This window comes from Solanum lycopersicum, chromosome 4 (assembly GCF_036512215.1).
Source record: "Solanum lycopersicum chromosome 4, SLM_r2.1".
NCBI classification, from domain to species: domain Eukaryota; kingdom Viridiplantae; phylum Streptophyta; class Magnoliopsida; order Solanales; family Solanaceae; genus Solanum; species Solanum lycopersicum.
In genome coordinates, this window is record NC_090803.1 from 20486672 (window position 1) to 20510145 (window position 23474).

The 23474-nt window shown below is 32.5% G+C and overlaps 1 long non-coding RNA gene across 1 annotated transcript; it reads left to right on the forward strand.

The window, feature by feature from the left end:
- Positions 1-15488: 15488 nt before the first annotated feature.
- LOC138347896 (uncharacterized) lies at positions 15489-19498 on the forward strand. The gene is made up of 2 exons (XR_011220457.1): positions 15489-15628; positions 19072-19498. It is a non-coding gene; the product is annotated as an uncharacterized lncRNA (long non-coding RNA).
- Positions 19499-23474: the final 3976 nt, after the last annotated feature.

The window sequence follows — 23474 nt, forward strand, 5'->3', positions numbered from 1 at the left end:
ATCCGCTAGGTAGTATTCCTATGGGTACAACATAGTTCAAGAACTAGGAGGTTTAGTTTAACCCTCTTTATGCGCCATGCATTATAGTCTCCAATCTCAAGAGTAATGCCGTGTTCCTACCTTCCCTATGTGGGAAAGGACACTTCTCAATCTAATTCACTCGGTGCTAAGCTAGAATCCCTTTTTGAAATGTCTTTAAGCCTTTAATTATCAATCATAACTTAATTTAGGCCATAGGGTCTACCCCTTGTATAATCATCATCATCAATAGCTCAAAAAGAATTGTATCAGTATAAGTCCTTTCATCACAATTCATATAAGTGAGGTTAACACTTTATCATTTCATAACATATTAAGGCACATTGATAGTTTTCACCATCCATATAGCATATACACCTTAATCTACCTCACAACATAGTCAAGACATGTCAATTCAACATCATACAACCCTATAATCCTAATATAAGGCATACTCCAATGTAATATCATGGCTTAACAACAATTAATCACAATTGAAAGTAAAGATAGAGATTCTAAGACTTACCAAGTCTTTCTCATAGCTTATCATCAAGGTATTACCATCAACCCATAACTTAGCCCAACTTGGGGAGTAACATCATCACACAATGATAATCAATAGTATTACAAGGCCAATTTCATCTCTATAACACAATTCATTTTTAGATCACAACTTGAAACAAGATACATAGGCTAATTTCACATTATAATTCAAAATATAAATCACATATCAAGAACTAGCATGATAGGCCTATAATTCATCTTAATTTAATTAATAATCTAATCAACAACCAATTCAATTAAATGATCACCATACAACATAGGTGAAGATAACTACCTAGGGTTAGGGATAGAGGGTCATATTCTTCAATTAGACCAAACCATCAACAATTATCATAAACAAGTTCAATTACATGTAAATATAATCAATATAACCTTAAGAATTCATTAACAACTCAATCCATAACTTCAATTTCGTAATTGAATGAAACTCATAAGAAAACTCAACTTTTTGAAATCTATTTTGAAGGAACCCTTTAAGGAAAGGATATCAAAGGTTAATGAAACCCATACTTCTCAACAATTCGATGAAGAATCTACCCTTTTTCCAGCCCCCAAACCATAGTTCTTGCTAGCTTTCAATGGTGAGTTCATGTAGAGAGAGAAATAAGAGAGATGGAAGAAAGTTTATTTTGAGAGTTGTCTTTAGGTTAATGAGGGTTAAGGGTATTTATAGAGGGGCTTAATTAAATTAATTATTTTCTCTTAATAACTAACTAACCCCTAAACCACTTAATTAATTTAAATGAAATCATTTAAAATTCATTACTGACTCTCGACCCTCACCGACGAGACCTCGATCAAAGGTTCATCAGTGAGTCAACAGACAACCCCCCCCCCCTCCGTCATGCACTCCGTCGTCTCGGTCAGAGACTTTGTAGGTGAGGACTTCCTCCAATTTTTCTAAGTATGGGATGACAGTGTCCTCGACGCCCCGTCGAGCCAATGACGCCTCGTCAACCCCTTCCGTCGCATGTAACAGTAGCTAGGTACAAGGGCCTTCATGAATCTTTCTAAGTGTGGGACGAAGGTGGCATCGACGCCCCGTTAAGCCACGTACAGACCGTCGTTTGTCCCGTCGATGCACACTGCCAGGCAGTGCTGCATCAAACTCCAGGGGTCCTCCTCAAGGGCCATTGGTTGGTCTTTGGGGAGTCGTACCTAGACATTTCAATCATGAAACCACTCAAACACCCATTAGATACCTTTCCACCAATTTCCGTATATTTCTGACTCCTAAAATTTAATAAAAAGGCTAAGGCACACTAACATCCCTTTGAACCAACTTCTCGAACGTTTTGGTTCTTAAACCTTCTAAATGACCTATATTCATAAAAAATGGACTTAGATAAGTGTGTAGACTTTATGACAACTATGTTAGGATTTACCATGAGTCTTGGTTTTTCAAGGTGTTACATTATCCCCCCTTAAAAACATTCGTCTCTGAATGACACTAAAATTCTTTTGAAGGAAGGAATAAACCCAAGACTAGCAGCCCACCAATCAACAATATCCATTTAACATAAATCATGTAACTTCAACAAAGCAAATATCAAAGCTCATATTACCACACCTAAGGCTCAAAACACTTCATCATGAGGCATTTCCTTCTTACAACACTCATGATCTCAACATACATCACATGAGTCAATTAACACAAAGTTCAAATCATTTCATGAAGACTCACCATATCGAAATGCACAATATGACTCAAAGCAAGAAAAAAACAAAATTTCAAGTTTTTTTTAAAAAAAAAAGAAATACTACAGTGACTTCACTGTAAAGTTTTTCACAAATGCATAATGTGCTAAACTTCACCAAAAAATCAAGAAACCTTAACTTCGAGTCATATTTATATTATTAAGGAGAATGGCTAACCTTAATTCTTAAAAAGATGGGGATAACGGGACTTCATATCGGCCTCTGCCTACCATGTAGCACCCTCAACTAATTGATTTTTTTCATAGCACTTTTACGGATACCACCGCTTTATTCCTCAACTTCTTTACTATCCTATAAAGAATTTGAACCGGGACTTCCTCATAAGAGAGGTTATCCTTGACACCAAGACCCTCAGTAGGAAGAATGGACTCGGGGTTACCAATTTACTTTTTCAACATAGAGACATGGAAAACCAGATGAACCGAAGCCAATTCACTAGGAAGTTTCAATTTATAGGCAACCTTACCAACCTTTTGCAAGATTTCATAGGGACCCACATAACGAGGACTCGATTTCCCTTTCTTGTCAAACCTAACCCACCCCTTTCATTGGTGAAATTCTTAAATACACCTTATCACCTTCTTCGAACTCCAAATCCCCTTCTCCTATTATCGGCATAATACCTTTGCCGACTATAGGCCGTTTGCAACTGGTTCCTTATGATATGAACATTTTCCAAAGTCTTATAAATCAACTCAGGACTAAGAAGTGATGGCTCACCCACTTCAAACCAAACAATAGGAGACCTACATCTCCTACCATACAAGGATTCATAGGGAGCCATGGAAATGGATGAATGAAAATTGTTGTTGTTGGTAAACTCCACTAAAGGTAAATGCCTATACCTACTCCCTTTAAAATAAATAATGCATGCTCTAAGCATATCTTCAAGGGTTTGTATCGTATGCTCCGCTTGACCATCCGTTTGGGGATGAAAAGTGGTGCTCAACTTCATCGTAGAACGATCTCTAAAATTTAGATGTGAATTGTCCACCCCGATCTGATATGATGGATAACAGAATACCATGGTGGTACACAATCTCATCTAGGAAGATTCCTACATAATCCTTCGCCGAATACGAAGACTTGATGGGGATAAAGTGAGCGGATTTAGTCAATTGATCCACAACCACCCATACGGAATAATAGGACTTTTGGGATCAGGGTAAACCTACTATAAAGTACATATTGATGTCTTCCCACTTCCAAGTTGGAATTTGGATCTCTTGTAGTAAGCCACCTGGCTTTAGGTGTTCGACCTTTACTTGTTGGAAATTCGGACACTTAGCAAAAATTTCGCTATGTCCCTTTTTAGACCTTCCCATCAATATATTTCCCTTAGGTCATGCTACATTTTTGTCGATCCCAGATGAATTGAGTAGCGGGACCCATGTGCTTCTTCTAATATCCGAACCCCCAACCCATCTACATCGGGAACACACAATCTCCCTTCGTACTTTAACACACCATCCCCCCTTAGGGAGAATGATTTATACAACTTTGCAAGGACCGATTCTTTCAACTCCATCAAGGCTAAATCAAGGTGTTGTTTGAATTTTACCGTAACCACTGAAGATGACTAGATGTTATGATGAACTATGGAACCCCCATCCGGAGTACTCTCCAACCTCACCCCCAACCTAGACAACCTATGTACTTCCCTTGATAGGTCCTTTTTAGATTCATCAAGATGGAATACACTACCCAGAGTCATCCGACTTAGGGCATCCGCAACTTCATTAGCCTTGCCGGGGTGATAAAGGACACTCATATCATAATCTTTCAACAACTCAAGCCACCTTATTTGTCAGAGATTTAACTCCTTTTGGGTAAACATAGATTGGAGACTCTTATGATCGGTAAAAACATCCACATGAACCCCATGCAGATAATGCCTCCAAATTTTCATAGCAAACACCACGACCTCTAATTCAAGGTCATGAGTAGGGTAATTCCTCTCATGTACCTTTAGTTTCCTAGACGCATAAGCTATCACCTTCCCGTTTTGCATAAGCACACACCCCGAATCCACTTGGGATACGTCACAATACACCATAAAACCCTTTATACCCTCCGGTAAGGTCAGCACCAGAGTGGTAGTAAGCTTATCTTTCAACAATTGAAAGCTCTTCTCACATGCCTCCGACCACTCAAACTTTTTACTCTTTTGGGTCAAAGTAATCAAATGAGACGCAATGGACGTGAAACCATCCACGAACCTCCGATAGTAACCCACTAAACCCAAGAAACTCCTTATGTCTGTCGGAGTCAATGGTATAGGCTAATTTTTCATCGCTTCCATTTTCCTTCGATCTACTTCAAATCCCTCACTAGAAATGATGTGCCCAAGAAAAGTAACCGATCTCAACCAAAACTCACACTTACTAAATTTGGCATACAATTGATATCCTTTAAGGGCTTGCAACACTACCCTCAAATGACCCATATGATCTTTCTCATTCTTCGAGTATACCAAGATATCATCAATGAAGAGAATAACAAACGAATCTAGGTAATTTCGAAATACTTTATTCATTAGGTCCATAAATGCCGTCGGAGCATTAGTGAGACCGAAAGACATGAACAAGAACTCATAATGCCCAAACCTAGTCTGAAAGGTCGTCTTCGGTATATCCTCCCCTCTCACCTTGAGTTGATGATACCCCGACCTCAAGTCTATCTTTAAAAAGTAAATCGCCCCTTGGAGTTAGTCAAATAAGTCATCAATCGTAGGGAGAGGGTACTTATTCTTAATGATGACCTTGTTGAGTTGGCGGTAGTCAATACATATTCTCAAAGACCCATCCTTATTTTTGACAAATAACACCTAAGAACCCCATGGAGAAATACTAGGCCTTATAAAGCCTTTGTCAAGCAAATCCCTGAGTTGAGCCTTCAACTCTTTCAATCCGTCCAGAGCCATCCGATATGAAAAAAATTGAAATGGGATTTGCTTCCGGTAGCAAATTGATACCAAAATCAATTTCTCGTTCGAGAGGAATACTGGGAAGGTCATTAGGAAAAACCTCAAGAAATTCATTTACTACGGAGACTAACTCAATAAGAAGAATTTCGGAATCTAAATCTTGGACTCTTACAATGTGATAGAGACAACCCTTTGAGATCATTTTACATGCTTTTAGACAAGATATGATGCGACCTCTAGGAATATAATTTCTCCGCTTCCACTCAACAACGGGTTCATTTAGGAAGTTAAACCTTACCACTCTTGTCCTACAATCAATGGATGCAAAACATGCATGCAACCAATCCATACCCAATATAATTATGAAAATCAAGCATATTGAGTTCTACTAGATCGACATAAGAAACTCTATTGGGAAATGAAATAGGACAATTTTGATAAACTCTTTTAGCAACAACCGACTCTCCCACCGGAGTAGACAGTAGAAAGTGTTGATGCAAAATATCGGGTAGAACATCAAACTTTTTAGCTACTAGTGGTATAACAAAGGACAAAGTATTACTCGGATCAAGTAAAGCATACACATCAAGAGTAAAGATTTTTAACATACCGATCACCACGTCAGAAGAGGTCTCTTGCTCACCCCTAGAGTGGAAAGCATAGAAGCGGTTTTTCTTTGGAGCATCACTAGAACGACTTGCTTGAGCTTGGATACTACCCTTGTCTTGACTTTTCAAGTTTGTACAATCTCTCATTTTGCGACCACTCTTTCTACAACTAAAGAAATTATCGTCCCCTTAAAGCACTCACCATAGTGCTTTTTATCACACTTTCCACAAGTTGGCTTCTCCTTTGGTGAATTTGAAACTTTTCCATTCTTAAATTTAGGGTTAGACACCCTATCACAACTAGCTCTTGGGAATTTGGTAGGGATTTGATTTGGACCCCGCTTCTTAAATTTAGCCTTATCTTGTATCTCAAGCCTATTCTTTGAGGAGCCTCCATCAAAAGACCTATCCCTCTTAGCATCTCTACTTTTTCTCTTAGCTCTTGCCTCCTCAACCCTTTTTGCATAGACCATAAGACGGAAAATGTTCATGTTGTCATGTAGCATGGCCGATTGGCACTCCTCTTGTAAGTCCTCTAACACCCCCATCACAAAAAAGGCTCATTTGGTCTCTAGGATCAGAGACTAAAGAATGAGCATATTTGGACAACTTAACAAATTCCAAAGAGTACTCATGAACACTCTTCTCTTCTTGGCGCAGACTGATGAACTCCGTCACATTCTCCTCCATCATCTCTCTAGGGAAGAACCGGTCTATAAAAGTTGCCTTAAAGACCTCCCAAGTCACCGGACCACCTCTCAACGGCCCATTGTCCCTTTATTGCACATACCAAGTTTGAGACACATCCTTGAGTTGATATGAGGACAACTCGGCCTTCTAACTTAAAGTCACCCCCATAGAATACAGCACTTCGTAGACCTCATCAAGAAATTCTTGGGGGTCTTCATCAACCTTAGACCCATAGAAGGTAGGAGGGTTCATCCGAGTGAAGTCCCTTAGATTGGAAGCCATAGTAGTGACTTGTTGATGAGGACGAGGAGCAACATCTCGATTGGTTTGAGTCGTCATAGCTTGGGCTTGAACCATTGCGGATTGTGCTTGTGTAGTCATGTCTTGGGCCATTTGATCAAGAATAGCCCTCATCTCCGCCTCCATCATAGTTGGAGGGTTAGCCGGGGCTTGATCTACATTAGCATTCTCGTCAAGTGGAGGAACTTGCTCATCATGGGGAGGAGCTCCCACATTAGCAACTTCCTCCTCCAGTCTTTGAGTCGTGTTCCTTCGAGTGTTTTTGCTTCCTATAAGCACAAGAATATGTTTAGGTGAAAAAGCACACCATAAGTATACTCTATTGGCACGATATAAGATTTCAAGAAAGAGAGTGGTTCCTAAGCATCATATAGGTTCCTACTCATAAGTGTGGCGCGCTTCACAATTATGAATACAAACCTACATAGACGTGGTAGAGAGAGAGACATAACTCAATGGTATTCAACCTCATACTCTGATACCAAGTTTGTCACATCCGTGTTTACCCCCTAGACGTAACCGACGTCGTTATCATTTTTAAGGATTAAGATTAGCCATTCTCTTTAATAATATAAATATGTCTAGAAGTTAAGGTTTCTTGATTCTTGGAGTGAAGTTTAGCACATTATGCATTTGTGAAAAACTTTACACTGAAGTCACTTTAGTATTTCTTATTTAAGAAAAACTTGAAATTTTGTTTTCTTGTTGCTTTGAATTATGTTGTGCATTTCGATATGGTGAGTCTTCATGAAATGATATGTAGCATGTTGATAAGTTGAACATTGTGTTAGTTGACTCATGTGATGTATGTTGAGCTCATAAGTGTTGTAAGAAGGAAATGCCTCATGATGAAGTGTTTTGAGCCTTAGGTGTGGTAATATGATTTTTTGATATTTTCTTTGTTGAAGTGACATGATTTATGTTAAATGGATATTGTTGATAGGTTGCGCTGCTAATCTTGGGTTTATTCCTTCCTTCAAAAGAATTTTAGTGTCATTCGGGAATGAATGTTCCTAAGGGGGGGGGGGGGGGGTTAATGTAACACCTTGAAAAATCCAAGACTCATGGTAAAGCCTAACATAGGTGTCATAAAGTTTAAACACTGTTTCTAAGTCCATTTTTAATAAATATAGGTCATTTAGAAGGTGTAAGAACCAAAAACGTTTGAAAACGTCTGAAAAATTGGTTCAACAGGATGTTAGTGTGCCTTAGTCTTTTTACTAAATTTTAGGAGTCGAAAATGTACGGAAATAGGTAGAAAGGTAGCTATGGGTGTTTGAGTGGTTTCATAATTGAAACGTCTGGGTACGACTCCCCAAGGACCAATCAAGGGCCCTTGAGGAGGATCCCTGTTGATGTAGCACTACCTGGCAGTGTGCATTGACAGGGTGTCGGGGCCACCGTCGTCCCACACACGACGGAAGGGATTGACGAGGTGTCATTGGCTCGATGAGGCGTCGAGGCAACCATACTTAGAAAAATTGGAGGAAGCCCTCACCTGCAAAGTCTCTGACCGAGATGACGGAGTGCAAGACGGAGGGGGGGCGTGTCCGTCGACTCACTGACGGACCGTCGATCGGGGTCTCGTCAGTGAGGGTCGAGTTTCACTAATGAATTTGAAATGATAATGACAACTAAAAATATGTGAGAATAATACAAGAAATTTTGTTGACTTTTCTAATATCACTTGTATCACATAAATTAAAACAGCAGCTAACAAAAATCTACCAAAAATGATAATAAAAAAAATTAAATAGTTCTAAAAATGGAGTAATTTCCCTAGATAGTCACCAATGTTTGGGAAATTACCTACGAATATCACTTATGTTTGTTTTAGGACTATACTTTACACAAAAGATATATTATCTCTCTTAGGATACCATGTCAAGTTATTTATTTTTTATTATTAAAAAAGTTATGCTTTAAACCTATTTAAATGTTAAGTTGCAATATTTATGTTTTTGAACATATTTTGCTTTTAGATATATAAAGGTAAATATTAATAATTATTAGGGAAAAAAGTACCCCATTTCTACAACTAAATACTAATGGCTTGTTTTAACTATTTTTTAAAAATAAGTCTTCTAATTTTTAATGATAATTATTATTTTTTACTATAAGTTTTTTAATCAATTTTTTAGATAATAATTATAGTTTTTTTGATGTTGCACTTTTTCTTCTCCTATTTAGATAAATATTTCTACATTTCATTTTGTTGGAGCATTCCCTAAAATCACTGAAAATGTGATACATATAAATAGACATTACATTTTTATTTATTTTTTTGTAAAATAATTCAATTTTTTTTTCATTTTCATTTTTTAACCTTAAAAATTGAAATTTGAAGCATTTAAAGATCTTTCATTTTTTTTCCAGTAATAGTCATTACTGTTTTTATAAAAAAAATTATTCAATTTCATTTTTTCTTTTAAAATTGAAATTAGAGGCATTTAAAAATCATTCACTTTTTGCCTTTAAAAGTTTTTTTTAACAAAAGAACTTTTATTTTCTATTTAAAATAGTTATATTAAAATTCCTGTTTTTTTAGTTGTATTTTATAGCATATTTTAAAAATATTTTTTGAAAAACCAAAATTCCTGAATATTTGTGGTGCTGACATGTGACACTTTTTACTTCTCCTATTATATATAGATATATTTTTTTAAAAAAATAGACAAACCCACATATTATACCCCATAGAAAAAATTACATTAAGAACTGTAATATGAGCTCCTCCGATTCTTCAAGAAAATATGTGGGTTCCTCCAGTTCTTTAAAAGAATTAGAAAAATATTAATAATAAAGTAAAAAAATGTGAGATGACACCCTAGTAGGAAAGAGATGATGTATTTTTTTTATGTCAAGTATATTTTGAGGAAAATAGGCAAAGTTGGGTGATATTGTAGTCCTAAAACAAACATAAGTGATATTCCTAGATAGTTTCCTGAACATGAGTGACTATCTAGGGAAATTACTCTAAGTTATTGTTATTCTCATTAACTTATTTCGTTATTACTTCCCTTTCTTTTCTTTTCTTTTGTGAGTTATTGTGATATTCATTATGCTTATAAAAATAATGTCTATTTTTTATATAAAAATATCATGAATTAATTATTTGAATCTTAATTTGCCTCTAATTGATACACTTGATCATAAATTAGTGTGACATAATTTATAATATATATTAGATTGAAATCAAAGAAAAAGATGTTAAAAAGTAACTTTACAAATAAAAATGAATAGGATGATATATTTGTATTAAAGATGACCAAGAATAAAAATGTAATTTCATTCTAACAAAAATATATCAAGAATAAATAATTCCAGAAACATCTTTCTATGTATGAAATGAATGATGATCAAGGTAAAAAAGTAACTCCATGCAAGCAAAAATCTACCAAGATTGATAATAAGAAACTTAAATAGTTTTTGAAATATATTTAGTTATTATTATTAGTATTACCTAATTTTTTTTATTTCTTTATATTTTATGAGTTATTGTGATATCTATTTATTATATGAAAGTAAATAAATAATGATTAAGCTTAGCTCTTAATAATTATACAAGTATAATATTAGGTGGAACCAATCAAAATTAAAATTAAAATTTATAGTATATTAAATTTTGTGTATTGAAATATATTTTAATTTTGTGATCTTAAATATCTATATAAAAAAATTAAAATTCAGAAGTTATTTTCTTTTTGAAATGAAATAAAAAATAAGTTCATATAAATCGAAAAGGAGGGAGTCGTATATGAAAAATGAAATATATATGTGTTATTATTGAAATGAGCTTTCATATATTACTTTTTTTAAAAAAATCATTTGGCTTCCTTCTATTAATTTGTTCATGTATGTGCGTTTTAAAGATTTGAACATTTTAATATAGAAATATAATAATTTGAAAACTTTAATTCTTCGTTTTAATTTCTAATTTGTTACATATTTGAAATTACATTAAAAAAAGAAGCTTAAAAACGCAATGTAACAATTTAAAATATTTTTAGAAAAACATAGTTAAAAAACATAATGAAGTTTGGTTGACTAACTTATTTTTATCGAAACAAAAAAAAGTCGTATATATTGTTTGAAAATAACGTGAAAACTAAAAAGTACTATGAATCATAGTAAAATGACAAATAAAAATATGTGAGAATCATATAAGAAATTTCGTTTACTTTCCAAAAATCACTTGTATCACTAAAACAAAACAGATGGAGTAACATATATTATTCGAAAATAACATAAAAGGTACATAAATTAACAATTTAAAATATTTTTTTAGAAAACACATAAAAAAATTTAGTTCACTTTTTCAAATTTCATTTGTGTCACATAAATTGGATTAAAAAAATTAACATATGTTGGGCATGCACTGGCGCAGGCATACACACACACACACAAGCACGCATGCACGCGCGCGCGCACACACACACACACACATTTAGAAGAATGAAGTGGTAGGACGACCAAGGGTAAAAATGTAATTTCGTTCTAACAAAATTCTATTAAGAAAGATAGTAACTAATTCTAGAAATATTTTTTTATATATGAAGCGAATAATGATCAAGAGTAAAAAAAAAAGTAATTTCATGCTAGTAAAAATCTACCAAGAATGATAACAAAAAAAGTTAAATATTTATATAAAAATCTTTAGTTATTGTTATTACTACTAACTATTTTGTTATTACTTCACTTTCTTTTCTTTTCTTTTCTTTTCTTTTGTGAATTATCGTGATATATATTTAGTACTCTATTTTACTTACTTTGATTTAGTTCTTAATATTTTTTATATTCATTATCCTTATCAAATGCCTACTTTAAACATATAAATTTATTATGAATTAATTATTTTCACTTTTATTTTGACTCAAATTAATATACTTGAAAAGAAATAAGTGTGATAAAATTAATAATATATGTTAGATTGAAATTGATGAAAAAGATGTTAAAAGTAACTTTGCAAATAAAAATGAATAGGATGATATATTTGAATTTAAGACGATCAAGAATAATTATATAATTTCATTCTAACAAAAATATATAAGAGAGATAGCAAGAAAAACAAATAATTCTAGAAAATTTTTTATATATGAAGTGAATGATGATCGAAGGTAAAAATGTAACTTCACGCTAACAAAAATCTAACAAGAATGATAACAAAAAAAAAACTAAATAGTTCTACAAACATAATTTTGTTATTACTTCACTTTTTTATGAGTTATTATGTATCTATTTATTACTCTATTTTACTATTACTCTAGTTTAATTCTTAATATTTTTCTATATATTATACTTATTTAAAATGTCTACTTTAATATAAATATTTATTATTTTAAAAAATAATTAATTATTGTCACTTTTATTTTGGCTCTAATTAATATACATGAAAAGAAATAAGTGTGATCATAAATTAATAAGTTTCAATATTTAAAATATATTTTAAAAGTAGGTCATTATTTTTATTTCTTAAACACCTAACAAACAAATTTTAAATGTATTCAGAATTGATCTATACATGAATCAATAGACTCTATCTTCATATAATTTATGAAAATTGTTATAATATTGAGACTCATAATTTTAATTTACTCTCTGATTTTCAAATAAAGTAGAAAAAGAACATTATTAAATTAATTATTTAATTCGAAAGTATTGTTCACACGATGTTGAAAATAATTACTGGAGAAGATGTTAAAAATAACTACTGGAACATGTAATATTTTATTATTATTTCTTATCATGTGTATTTGAAAATGTCATAATATTTTTTTTAAAACTAATTAAATTTCTATTTTATATATACATACATACGTGTGTATATATATATATATAGGAGAGATAACAATACTTACGTGTCGCCATCATAAAAAACAGTATTTTTTAAAAAAAAATTACAAAATATATATTTAAAAAAAGAAAGAAAAAAGACACGCTGATGCCTATTGGTAGTTAAACATTATAAATTTGTGGGATCAATTTAATATTTATGTAAATGTTAATTTTTATTTATGGAGATAGAAGTAGTAATTCCTAATAAAATATAGGTACTGATTAAGGAGGATACTTTTTTTTTTCAAAAATTGACTATTTAAAACAATGACAATTGACTGATTTTATTTTTTTTAAAAATACTATTTAAAACATTAAAAAAAAGGTTACCAGTTGACCAAAAAAAATTTAATAACGCATATAATGATGATAATCTTCTATATCTATCGAAAATTCTTAATTAGATGTAATAGAGTTAAATATGGAGTAACTATTTCATTTGTAAAATTATTTTAAAGTAGTTTTTTTAAAAAAATTAACGTGTGTGAATTTATTTTTGAAAAGATATTCTTATCTATCTTTCTACGACATCTTTATTTATGGCAAACCCATATCTCTCTCTTTTTTAAAAAAATATATATATACGAAAAGTAAAAGTGCCGCGTGTCAACACCATAAAAATAAGTATTTTAAATAATTATAATTTATTATAAATAATAAATTACTAATATTATTTATTTTTAAAAAAATGCAAAGAACTATCAATATATAATAGTAGAAGAAAAAATGTCACAGGTCAGCACCACAAAATAGGCTTTTAAATAATTATAGATTATAAATTATTATAAACTATAAATTATTATTAAGGAATTAAATAATAAAGGGAAACTTTCACATATAGCCACTTAAAAATAATTAGTTACTCTCCATAGCTATAGTTTGATAATTACAATTTGTAGCTACATGTTATTTGGAGGAGAGAGGCGAGCGACACTGGGAAAGAGAGGAGAGACGCGAGAGAGAGAGGGGGAAAAGAGTGGGAGAAAGATGAATTGTATATATATATTGGTTAGATAATTGTATATTATACATATGTAATTTTATATATGGCAAGAGAGGTTGGGAGAGGAAGGAGAGAGGCGAGCGAGATTAAGAGAGAGGAGAGAGGCGAGCGAGATTGAAAGAGGGAGTAGAGAGGCAAGCGAGAGAGGGCAGAAAGTGGGAGAGAGGTGAATTGTATATGTATATAGTTGTATATAACTGTATATTATACATATACATTTGTATAAATGGCATGCGAGATTGGGAGAGGGAGGAGAGAGGCGAGCGAGATTGATAGAGGGAGGAGAGAGGCGAGCGGGAGAATGGCAGAGAGGTGAATTGTATATGTATATAGGCTAAAAAATTGCATATTATACATATTTATTTGTATATCCTGACGAATTATACATATACAAATATAACTAATTATAAAAAACTCGAAGTCAGCTCACGTAATTAATGTATAATGTTAGTCGCGAGTGGTAATTATAGCAAACTATAGCTATGATGAGTAATTAAATGATATAAGTTTGTTTATCTGCATAATTTTCTCAATAATAAAATTACTAATATTATTTATTTTTAAAAAATGAAAAAAGTAATAATAATTATTGACACTAAAAAGCAAGTTTACCGCTTTTTAAATTAACATTTTACAATTACTTTAACTTTTTAGTGGTTTTCAAAATTTAAAGTACATTAATTTTTCCCTTTTAAATAAATAAATTATTGAAGTTAATTAAATTTATTAAAATACTCATAATTAAAAAAATAAAATTAAAGTTTAATAATTAAAACATTTCATTTAAAACTAACATGAGTTGTAAGATATTATTACCAACTTAAAAGTACATTATTTTTTATTTTTAATTTTAAAAATAAAGATAAAATGTTTACGGTTTCAATCTTTTTATTCGTAAGGTATCAGATTTATTTTTTTTTAAAAAAAAGATAAAAATCTCTTATATCTAAATTAATCATCACCCGAATCCACGTTCCTATTTTTCTGTAATATATAGATAAAGCCAACTAAAAAAAGTTATTTTTAAATATTTTGCATAAAGTCAAATAATTAGGGAACCGTTATTGTAAATGTAAGAGAGTTTTTTTAGGTCTATATTTTTATTTATATTTATCGTTTCTCCTTTTTCTGTGAATGTGATTTTTGAACCGTTGAGAGAAAGTTAATGTTTTTCAATTGTTAAAATAACAAGTGCGTCTTTTAAAGCAGAAGTTGTACAACGCTAGTTTTGTGCTAAATGACCATGTTGATGGAAAAGACGATACATAAAGGACAAACTTTTTCTTTTTATCTTTAATTTATTCAAAAAATATTATCATCTTTGCAAATTCTATGCTTAACAAAGTTTTGAAAATATAACTAATCAATGGTAAACTTTATGTTTAATGAAGATATGTTGAGAAGATAATTCTATGTTTGACTTTTTTTTATTTGATTCAAAAAGAATATGTAATTTTTTAAGAAATTAGTATAGTGTATTTATTTTAGCCAAGAGAAATATATTGTAAAAAAAGGAAAGATATTTTTAAACAATATACTTACATAATAATTATATATATAAAAGAGCATGGATGAGCAAACTATAATAATTTCAACGATCTCCTTTCAGGTTTCGCTCTATAGCACTCATCTTTCCTATTATTTTAATATTACGTTAATCTTTTTTATTTTCATTTTCTTGTAACCATTCTTTAAACCTATTTAAAATAACAAATTAACTTAGAGTTGATAATTTTACCCTTCTGTATGTTAATTTCTTCATATTAATAAATCTTATTTAAAAAATAACTTATTTGACAAATACTTCAAAAATAAATCAGCACAAATTAATTTTCTTAAGAATTAAAGTCCTCTTTTCTTCAAACTTTCAATTTATCAGTGTTGTTCAATTTTTCTCCTTTCTTCTTCACAAGCTTTCTTCTTTACAAGAGTCAGCCATCTTCCCTGCAAAAGCAAGAAAATTAGGTATTCTTCTTCAAATTTCATATCATTGATAATGCAGACTAAGTATTCTTATTTTGTGGATTTTGATTCTATATCACATATAAAATACTCATTTTGTCTACTGAGTAATTATGTTTTTCACCCTAATTATTTAGTTTAGGTCTTATGGTTTGATGTGATCTAAAAATTGAGTATAGTTAATTTTTGGTGAAAATGGTGAGTCAGTTTGAATGAAGACTTTGATCCTTGTGAGAATATATATATATATATATATATATATATATATATATATATATATATATATATATATATATATATATATAGTATTAATGTATTAATGATCATTTACTTTTATAAGTATTTGGTAAATGAGTTATTTTTTATATAATATTTATTAATATGAAAAAATTAATATATAAAAGGGTTAAAATGTCAATTTTAAATCAATTTATATTTATTTCAAATAGGTTTAAAGTTGAGGTGTCAAAATGGGCTGGCCCAACCCTACCCTAACGAGCTAGAAAGTTAAATGGGTTAGTGCAGCCCTGAAAATGACTTAGATGAACTACAGCCTAACATGTTGGTATTTATGGTCCAAGGTCCTAAATAGGTCTATAATGTGATATAGAGGCAATGTCTAAGAGTATAGGTGCATTGGAAGTCAAACGTCAAGGGACGACTAAGACGTTCGACGACTAAGTCACCTATGTGCCTCATATGTGGTTCTATGTGTTTATGTATGATTCATGAGGTTTTAAGGTCTTTAAATGAGTTATTATAGTGTATATAGGCAGTGTGTCAAGTTTCGTGGAGTTTGGAGGTTAAACGTTCAGGACGTTCGAAAGATGTGCCTTGAAATGACCTTGTGTGTCTAAGCATGTTTCGTCGAGTTTTACATGTTCGTTTTGGGTGAAATTCATGTGAGAGGTGCTATGATCATAGACGGACATGTTTGGGTTGGAAACGTCCAAGCAAAATATCCCAAAGGACCATCCAAGGGTCCTTGAGGAAGGACCCAAAGTTGGTGTCAAGGCTGCCCAAGACAGCCCAAACCACGGAGGCAATCGACGCCCTGTCGGTCAATCGACGCCCCATTCGTTGGGTCTTGTCTTTTGGGACTTAACCTGGGGAAATAAGGGACCAAGGACAAGCCTCAGTCCCAGACCACGGACCAACAGGACGGTCCGTTCGTCAAGGGACGAGCCGTCGATGGCCCTTCCGTCTGTGAAGAGTGTTATCCGCAGGTTCACAGTAAGTTGAGGGGTGAACTTGTAATTTCACACCACTTCCAAAAAAGAGTATTGGCAGTTCCTTAAGGTTCTTTTGTATATTTCAAATGTGTATATGAGTGTTTAACACTTAGAAGATTTCATTCTTCCAAATCAAAAACCCAAATCCCTTGGAATTCTTTCTAGAACTCCATTGGAGTCAAAACTCAAGGAAGAGCTTGGAGTGACGAATTGAGTGGACATTCTTCGTCAAATTGAAGAATTAGCTTCATCAATGTATGAAATTTGATCCTTGAAACTCTCTTCATCAAGGAGCCCAACTCTCAAGAAGTTTTCTAGGGTTTTCAAAGATGAATTATCCAATTTCATGATTCTATTATGAGTTCTTGTATTAATTATTTTTAAGCATTTTTATGGATTAAATTGTTATGGTATTGATGATTTTAACCTAAATTACCCATGAACCCATGAATTGGATGAACCCTAGTTTGACTAAGTTATGGGTTACTTGATATTGATCTAATGTTGATGAATTATAGTGTAGATTCCTATGGGATGTCTAATGATGTAATAATTGTAGTAAATAGATATCTAGGTTTTATTGGATTTATGAAATGTAGTAATTTGACCTAGTTGCATGAATATTGTTACAATTATGTTGAATTGTTGGTTATGGCCATGGGTATGGGCCTTGTGATATCGAATGTGGTGACTTGACATTGGATTGAGTTGTTGACGATGGTGTGGTGGTAAGATGCCATATTTCCTTTATTTTGATGTTAATTAGTCTTCAATTATGTTGTGATTGGTATGGTCCATTTATGGTGGCGGTGTTATGTGCCTTACTTGCAATTGATGTGGCCTTGTTGGTGTTACTTTATGCAATATGATGATCATGACCATGTCGGTAACTACTTGAAGTAATGTTTCTATTTGTGTAGTTGATTATGTGAAGCATGACAATATCTATCTACATGTGAAGTCATATATGTGTTCTTCTATTTATGCTAGTTAGGTGATCATGTTAGACTATGACTTTGACCTTGTGTATATAGTCTTAGGATTGAGTCTTGGTTGTTCCTACTGAACTATATGAGTCTATGATGGTCATATTGATGATGTTATGATAGTGTATAGGATGACTTAAAGATGATAATAGTTACTTCTATATGATTCTAGCATGACATGTAATGTGTGTTAAGGTGAAGTATGTAGTGTCTTGTCTTGGTTGACCTGTGTCCCTTTCTTGATGTATGTATGAATGTGAATATGTGATGTCTTGACTTAGGATGCTATAGTCTCTTAGTCTTGAATTTATTAAATGACATGAGACCTTAAATGATTTTTAAAGAGTCATTTATGTGAAAACCTTGAACCTAGTGGTAAGGTTATGAATGTTGAAGTAGTAAACCGTAATGTTATCCTTCAAAGTAAAGGAATGATGGACTTAAGGTTGATTGACAGGAACGACATCATATCAAACTTTAGGAAATTCATCATGAGCTTCTTGTCTCCATTGTAAGGTAACCTAAAGGACCTCTTTGGTAGGGTAATATAATTGGGTTATGAACTAGATATGGAACCCCTTTATATGAACCTTAATGTGAATTAATCCATGAGAACAAAGACTAGCATCGAGTGAATATGGTAAGGGAAGTAACTTTAGTCGAAGTATGTCCTCATTTGATTCGAGAGCATAGATGTCTTTTGTGTTTCCATTTGAAGTATTGTAATAGACTAAGTATTTCTATATTTTGAAGTATGGTCCGTGTCCCAAGTATTTTTGTGTCTTAAGTTTGATGAGATTGAGACTTAGTATTTTCTATGACTTTGTATGGAAAAGCTTTTAAAGACTATGATAGTTTTGTGAAAACGTTTAATTCTCCACTACTTTTCAGTATGTTTATGCGATGAATGATTTGTAAGGGCTTGTACAAGACCTCCGAGAGGTCAAGTACGCCGATTAGAATCCAAGATTTACCCTAAACTTCTAGGATGTAGTTTCGGGATGTGACAAGCTTGGTATCAGAGCATAGGTTGTGAAAGTAGTATTACGAATCGAAAAGTCTCATCAAGTCACATCTAGTAGAGTTTTGACCATCGGTGTGAGTCGCGACACATCTATGGGCGAAAGACTAAATGACAATACAATTTTCTTTCTTTTCTACTCCTATGTCATGTCGTAGACTAAAAGTGATGAGTACTCTTTTCTTATGGTTTTCATTGTGTTTCTAGGACGAGGAGGACACTAGCTAGGAGAGTTGAAGAGAATGAGGTGCAAGAGGAGATTCCGCCTCAACTTGAGGAGGTTGAGCAAGTTTCTCAAGGTACTCAAGATGATCAAGTCCCCATTGTGGCCCACGGGCTGGCCTTTAAGGCTTGCAGGTTGGGCCTATTAGGCCAACGGGCCAAATAGAGTGGGCTAAAAAGCCTCGTTCATAAATGGCCAAAAATATTAAGTCAAACTCCATTTATTTCAAGGGTTAGGTTGGGCCAGCCTCGCGTGTCGAATCCATTTTGACAACTCTAGTTTAAAGAATGGTTACAAGAAAATGAAAATAAGTGAGGTAGACGTATTATCGTAAATTATAGGGGAGGTGAGTGCTATAAAGAGATTCCTCGAGAGAGGTTTATGAAATAATCCCAAAATAAAATTAATGATACATCTATTAATTATTTATGAATAATTTATTCTATCAACTTTTTATAAAGCCATTATTTATATTATGGTTATTAAATTAATTTATTTATTATTTTTACAACCCTAACCATAGTGAAATACCTTAATGTAATGATCCATTTTATCGTTTGTGAGTACTAGAGATTTTTATTTCATAAATACTTTTCGATAGATTTTAAATGGGTGCTTTCAACTAATCATAAATATAATTATGAAATTAGTGGGATAGTTTTAATAATTTATTTAGTTGGAGGTTAAAGGAAATAATATTAAAATTAATATTAGATTACTTTCACACTTTTATAAATAGCCATATAATAGTTGGGGTAATAAATAATCTGTAGAAGAAAGAAAAAGAGGGAAAGCGGGGAAAAATGGGTTAAACGAAAGAAAATCCCGGCAGCCTTCAGGTTAGAATTCTCTTCAGTTTTTCTACTTACGTGTATTACATGTAGGTGTGAATAATTATTCATAGGTTAGTGGGGGCTTTTTTTTTGGTTGTGGAGATAAAATTTGGCCAATGAATGAATAGTTTATGATTGGAAGGTTGACCGGCATTAGTGATCAATAATTAACATAAGAATTGTTAATCAATTTGAGTTTATTGTATTAAAATTGAAGTGTATTCATAGTTTGGTTTCGTAACCAGGTGCTTGAAAATTCTATATTATTATACTGTTAGTAGAGAATGAAATTTTCCTAAATTCTATTCGTATTCTATACTACTAAAGATTACAAATTAGTTCAAGGATGGCGTTGGAATTAGTGTAGCGAATTTTTCCTAGATGAAATTGAATTGTAATTTGAAAGATGCTCATGTATAGCATGACTTATACATGTTATGGATTAAGTAGTTATAGAGAATCAACAGATGGTAAAAGTGATTCCATTCATAGTACCGAGTTCTAATATTCAATATTTGTTTTTGGTTCGTTCTTTTATGGAATATGCATGGTGCTTATGTATTCTAGAAGTTTAAAGATTTTGTTTTTTTTAGAAATGATTAGTTATTGGCTAATTCTTATAATTATCATATTATAATTCAAGTTTAGGTATATTGAGATAGGTAATTAATATTAGATGTATCGAATTGATTTATTTTCATTAAAATTATGTTAATTGGACGAATGAGATATACCCTTAGGTTTGAAATTTAGGGAATTTGATTATAAAATTCGGGGAGTTATTGGGTCTACATTGGACATAAGTAATATGAGTATTTATAGACTCGTTAACTTACAAATTATGAATATATGTTTGATAGATTGGAAAGGATTAGAAGAATTGAGGAAAGAAAAAGTATTAGAGAAGTAGCTTGTTTGACTTCGATTCTTCGGTGGAGGTAGGTTATGGTTTATGCTATTTGATAGTAAACCCTTAATAGTGATTAATATGCATTGAATGATATTGTGAAGTTTCTATGTACTTGATTGTGTGATTGTGTTGCTTGGTTGTGTGTTTTAAGATTGGTCTGAAATCCTTAGACCGTGGAATTTATATTCTTGAACCCTTTTTGTTGAAGTGATTCCTTGAATAAAGAAGGATTGATGAAATATTATCAATGAATTAAAAGTGAAGATAATAAATGATAAATTAATGATATTATTGGATCGGAGTGTCACGTTCCGACACGGCATAATTGGATGTCACGTTCTGACACGGTATAATTAGATCGGAGTGTCACGTTCTGACACAGTTTTCTTGGTCGGAGTGTCACATTCCGACACGGTATAATTAGATCAGAGTGTCACGTTTCGACACAGATTCATTAAAGAAAAAGGATATTGAATTAATTTAATGTACTCAATCTCAAAGAATTAATTTTCCAACGAACGTGTGTGGAGGCATGAGTCCTCGTGTGTGCTTGATATTGTGATTAATTGCGTACTTGCTTCAATTGTCACTTATGCATGTTGTTTGTTGCTTCTCACCCATTAAGTACTATAATTGATTTTATACTATTAGTTACTATTTTGGGTTGCCGATGATACTTAATCAGTAAATGTTGCCTCGTATTGAGCCCTACTTGTATTTCTTCTTTGTTTAGCTTATATGGAGTGCAACAAGTATACCGACGAATTTGAATCGCCCTCAGCTCTATCAAGTCTCGACATATTAGGTCCAAGGGTGAGCTATTCCTTCGAGTTTGGGTTGGATTCTCTTAGTCATTACCTGATGTCCTTAGTTTTCGGACATGAATTACTTTATTTTATTTATTTTGGTGTCTTTGATACTCTTAGGCTTATTAATTAGAGATTAGATTTCCTTGTTGTGATGACTTTCTGATTTTGGGAAAAGATATTTAGTAAGTTTTTGAGCTTCCGCATTATGCTTGTAGTTTGTATGTTGGAATTTGGATTCCTTGGTTCGCCCACCTAGGAGGTTAAGTGTGGGTGCCTCTCACAACTCATTTTGGGTCGTGACACTTCAACTATAAGTTGAACTTCTAAAACTAATTTAAAGGATGTACATAACAAATCAATATATATATATATATATATATATATATATATATATATATATAACAGTAACTATATATATAACAGTAACTGGATATTATGCATGGTGATGTGGCGCTCTTTAAAGCCAAGAAATCTATTTATCTATTTTCTCCGTTTTTAAAATATTTTTTAACATATTATTGATAGATAATTATTTTCTACATCTAATTAAACACGTAATGATAACAGTAACTACATTAACTCTCTATGTGTGTGCGGATGTGTGCGTGCGTGGGTATGTATAACACAAACAAAGTCATGATGTAACATCACTATACATGACATAGAAAATGATTTATCTTAAATCTCCTTTATTTTGAGATTTATCTTATTCCCCAGGTGTTCTACCTATTATCTATTGTGAATGTTTTTCCCTTCTGTTTGATTGCTATCTTGCTTTGATCTTATCTGGTATTACTGTTGACATCATTTATTTACTGTATATCTTTTTTATAATGCCAAAAGGGGGAAGTATAACTGGTGAGTGGATGAGTTATGTGTGAGGGGGAATACAGTGAGGGGGAACAAAGTGAGCGGGAATACAGTGAGAAGGAACAAAGCTAGAGTGGTGGCTGAGTATTGTTTGTCATCATCAAAAAGGGGGGAAATGTTATTTGTAGTTTTGATGATTTGACAAACTCAGGGACCTTGTAAAGGTACCAGGTTTCCTACTTAAGTTTTGAAGATGAAACAAACTGAGGGACCTAGTAAAGGTACCAGGTTCCCAATATGACTAGCCTGTTGACTTCCAGCTGGAGAAGGTACAAAAAGTAGGTGCACATTTCCCAACGGCGTCAGAAAGTCGGACCTCTCCATCCAATGGCAAAGAATTTAAGGAAAGTGACTTGTCCATATAAAATTCACTTTCCTAAACATTATTCCTTTATTTTTGCAACTTGATAAAGCATTTTCAAGAACACTTGCAAAGGCTATCGAAAATCAAACGGCAGAATTATTCAGACAACAACTGAAATCTCTGAAGCATTTAGCGTAGTTGTTTAAGAATATGTTCTCTTGGTCTTACATTATAAACTATTCCTGAATCTATAAAGGAATCAGTGGGTGGTATTGAAATTCTAAGTTGTCTAGGTGGGATAGCTTAGTGGGTAGATTTATTTCTACTTAGGCTTGTCAAGCAATAGAGATTATTGCTTGAACATGAGATTAAAAACTTCTTCTCACATTTGTTGTAATCGGGTTTCACTTTTGCTTGTGAAGATTAGTGAAAACGATTGAAAATCCTGTGCAACAGGTCGTGGTTATACTCCCTTAAGCAAGGAGATTTCCACGTAAAATCGTTGTGTTGTTTAAACTGCATTTACTTTCTGTTCATACTTGTTAGTGTGTTAAGGGACCCGGTCCATTGACTGATAAGTGAAGACACATATTTTATTAAGTGGTATCAGAGCAGGCACTCTCTATTTGGTTAACACCAAGGAAGTGATATGTGTTCTAGA